The 4,377-nt window shown below is 37.0% G+C and overlaps 1 pseudogene; it reads left to right on the top strand.

Annotated features, from left to right (window-relative positions):
* The first annotated feature begins 802 nt into the window (after positions 1-802).
* On the top strand, positions 803-2,168 carry LOC143595367 (glycerol kinase pseudogene; annotated as a pseudogene).
* Positions 2,169-4,377: the final 2,209 nt, after the last annotated feature.

Raw genomic sequence — 4,377 nt, forward strand, 5'->3', positions numbered from 1 at the left:
GAGGACAAGTTCTTGTGATTATAACAAAGAACTTTGTTTTCGTCGAAAAATTGGGCCCAGTTATAAGAGTTGATTAATTTCTTGACTTAAAAATCAATGTGTATTAATGTGACCGCCCCAAGCCTTTAACTTTTTTATTCCTCTTTTATTCTTTCGTTTTTGGTATGTTAACTTATGTAAATATATTATATTAATGAACCATAGTTTATCATTTCGCAACTCTTCCTTTATAAACTAACGATTTTGAAAAGGTACATGGTTAAAAACGTCATGTTCTAGGTTTTGAACTGGGGTATGGTGGGTAATATGCGGGTTGTAAGCCTTTTTGAAGTATGCACTGAAGACTAAAGACGATCAATAAATAAATAAATAACTAATCTCCCCATGACCAGGTGTAGTAGTTTAAAATCAAATTGATTTAGTTTAAAATAATTGCTTGAGAAATGAGATATATCAAAAAAATAAATTTCTTTGTGTTTTGGATGTTTCGGTTAACCATTTGGGCTTGAAATTCTTTTAGGAGAAAAGTGGCCCAAAGTAATGAACTTGAGACCTAATATTTTTGTTAATTAATAATTAATTGACTATTATACATTTAGGTTAAAATATTTAGTTTACTTTATTTTTTAAATTAATATAAATAACTTAAAATCCAAAATAGAAAATGTAAATCTATGAATTCGGTTTGGTTCGTTTGTTTGGGTTAAGCTATTTCGGTTTTTGCGCACCCTTATTAACTGTTAATCTGCAAACACGACCCGTTTAGCAGACATATTTTAGCCCCAAGAAAAGGATTATTAATATGCATTCATCACAAAAAATAATCTATCTTTGCAGGAAACTAGAGAAAGAATTATCAGGAGGAAAAACCCACTTCTTAGAATCATGCGGGTTGCCAATAAGCACATATTTTAGTGCACTCAAGCTCCTTTGGCTTCTTGAAAATGTTGATGCTGTAAAACAAGCTGTAAACAAAGGGGATGCTCTTTTTGGAACCATAGACTCATGGCTAATCTGGAACTTAACCGGCGGTGTTAATGGCGGCCTACACGTCACCGACGTCTCAAACGCCTCACGAACCATGCTCATGAACCTGAAAACCCTCAACTGGGACGAGTCGACACTACAAACCTTAAAAATCCCAAAAAACATCCTCCCAAAAATCATAAGCAATGCCGAGGTTATAGGTCACATAGCCAAAGGCTGGTTGATTCCCGGTGTCCCGATTTCGGGTTGTTTAGGCGACCAACATGCTGCCATGTTGGGCCAATCGTGTAAAACAGGTGAAGCGAAAAGCACGTTCGGAACGGGTGCGTTTATTCTGTTAAACACGGGTGAGCAAGTGATCAAGTCAAAACACGGGTTGTTGACCACTCTGGCTTACAAGCTCGGAAAAGACGCGCCCACGAACTATGCGCTTGAAGGTTCGATTGCGATCGCGGGTGCAGCGGTTCAGTGGTTTAGGGACAGTTTGGGGATTATTAAGACGGCTCGGGAAATTGAGGATTTGGCGGGAAAAGTTGACTCGACAGGTGGGGTGTATTTTGTGCCAGCGTTTAACGGGTTGTTTGCACCGTATTGGCGGGATGATGCGCGTGGTGTGTTGGTTGGGATGACGCGGTTTACGAATAAGTCGCATATTGCGCGTGCGGTTCTTGAGAGTATGTGTTTTCAGGTGAAGGATGTGTTGGCTTCGATGCATAAAGATGCGGGTGAAAAGGGGGAGAAGAAGAATGATAAGGGGGAGTTTTTGCTTCGGGTTGATGGCGGGGCTACTGCTAATAATTTGCTTATGCAGATTCAGGTATGGGCGGGCCGGGCAAGTAGGGTAATGGACTAATGGGTTCAACCCATTTAATATTTGGTCTTTTAATCTTGTCATGTCATTTAATATTTGTAAATTGTGTATAACTAATTCACAGGCCGACTTGCTGGGTAACCCGGTGGTGAGACCAGCGGACATAGAAACGACAGCTCTGGGTGCCGCGTATGCAGCGGGTTTAGCTGTTGGAGTTTGGACAGAAGCGACAATATTTGAGAACGCGGAGAGAATGAAGCAAGATACAACTTTTAAGCCGGTTTTAAGTCAGGAGGTGAGGGATAAGAAGTGGGCCTCGTGGACCAAAGCGGTTGAAAGAACTTTTGATTTGGCTGATCTCTCACTCTGAATCACTCAGTATTTTATTTTATTTTTATTTCTGTTTCTTTGTTTTATTTTGTGTAATAAACTGCCGTTGGATCCATGTTTGTTTGTGTTGCATACATACATCTTTAGATTTCGAACTAATGAATAATTAATTACTTACTATAGGGTTTAATGTAATCATTTTGGCCTGTCTTGTTTTCAGCCCGATTTACGGATCCACCATTGAAACCATTTATTTTAACTTTCACAAATCTATCTATAATATATATAAACGAAACCCCAAAATCCTATGTGTCGCAATGTGGTCGCTCCCCTCTTTTATGGAAACCATCAAATTATTTGATTTTTAAATGGTGGTCTCTCATTGATTTAACCTAAATTCATGGATATGGGTCTTACCAAAACCAGATACCTCTTAAACGGGTTATAACATCTCATTAAATTAAAAATTAATCTTACCAATTATTTGATATGAAAATCCTATAAAATAGGGATTTACTAAAATTTAATATTCAATTTAAAAAGAAAAGGATATTATATATAATTAATAAACAATTTTATAGTAAAAAACATAAGCGGGTCATGGGTCACCAAATCCAGATAGTTTTTAAACGGGTTATAACATATTTATTATGAAACCCTTTTATCATCAACTCCTAAGTATATTATTAACTTTCTTACAATAAAGAAAATTAAAATAAAAAAAATAAATATTAAAAAACGAAAAAATGTAAAACAACCATTCTCTCAAGCTATCAGATTGCTTTGTTTGTAAATGAAGGTTTCTCACGCATTTGACTCGAATTCACGGGTAAAGATCTCACCATACCCAGATAGCTCTTAAACTGTAACACCCCGACCAAAGGCGGATTATACATCGGGGCGCCACATATTGTTTCATTACTCGTGACACTATTGGGTGTCAATATTTAATAAATATATTCATTCACGCACGCGCAACGTAAACACAAGATAACATAAATCAATATTTTAAAAGGCAAAAATATTCGAACAACAATAACTTGTCTTGATACATTTTAATCTAGGTCCAAAAGTAAAAACGTCCTACGTGTCCACAAGCTCCAAAAACAGCTACAGCAAACCTGAACATGTGTTAAAATAAACGTCAAACACTTGCGTGTTGGTGAGAAATCAAGTTTAATAGATAATAATAGATAACAATAATCACTGCGCGCAACACGTGTATGTCTGGTGTTTAACAAGGGTGTAATCAGATTGTGATCAAGCCTAAATAGATCATAGTTCATAGTTCAATCCGTGCTCCCAATTGAGCACAAAAACAAGAAAACATCTGTGCAAGTGTAAACAAAGAAAACCGTAAACGATAGGTCTCCCGTGTTCATCTAATGGATCCATGAAAACTTCGGAATAGGCCGAACAAAGCGGTTAATGATACACACATACAAATAAACAGCCAAGTAAACGTCCTCAACACATGGGATACTGGGCGACTAAAGTTCATAAACCAGTTTAAGACTCAAGTTTGTACGAACACATGAACATCCCAAAACATTAAAAATAAAAAGGGATTAGGTACGAGATTACTCACTTGATAACGGCGCGGTGTAAGATAAAGCAAGAACCAACTCTTAACAAGCAAAGTTATCCTATAATTAAAGATTATCGTTTTAATGATTTGTTTTAAGTCTTGATTATAAGTTAGCATAATTAATAAGTAAATTATTATATATTATATATTATATATTACCGGAAATCAGGGCAGAACAGGAGAGAAGACGAAGGCAGAGAGAGGAGATGGCAGAGGATCAACGGTAGAGAGCAAGGAAGAGAAAGATAATAAGTGTTTGTGTGTGTAGTGTTAAGAAAGTAGCATTATTATTTATAGGGAAACCCTAGGGAACACAATCCCTAGAAAAGAGGAAAAGATCTTTAACAGGATCAAGCAAAAGATAACAAAAGCAAAAAGGTTCCAAAAGCAAAAGATACCAAAAGATATGGCAGCTGCATGGGACAAGAGAAAGCTGACAGGGAACAGTAAACAGGCATGGGAGGGTCAGATAAAGGTACTGGTCAAAGCATGGAAAAGCAGATCTCAAAAGATAATGTCAGTCACTTTTTCTGTCAACCAATGGGGTTGGTGCGCATGCTGCGCCGAAAGTGGCTTTTCAGACATAAGATAGGTCAGGTCAAAGGCACAGAAGATAAGACATCACAAAAGTAAACAGCTGGATTAAACAGAAGAAAAGACT

The sequence above is a fragment of the Bidens hawaiensis genome, unplaced genomic scaffold, assembly GCF_021521415.1.
Source record: "Bidens hawaiensis isolate Kalapana, Puna unplaced genomic scaffold, B.hawaiensis_p1.1 tig00044926_1, whole genome shotgun sequence".
NCBI lineage: Eukaryota > Viridiplantae > Streptophyta > Magnoliopsida > Asterales > Asteraceae > Bidens > Bidens hawaiensis.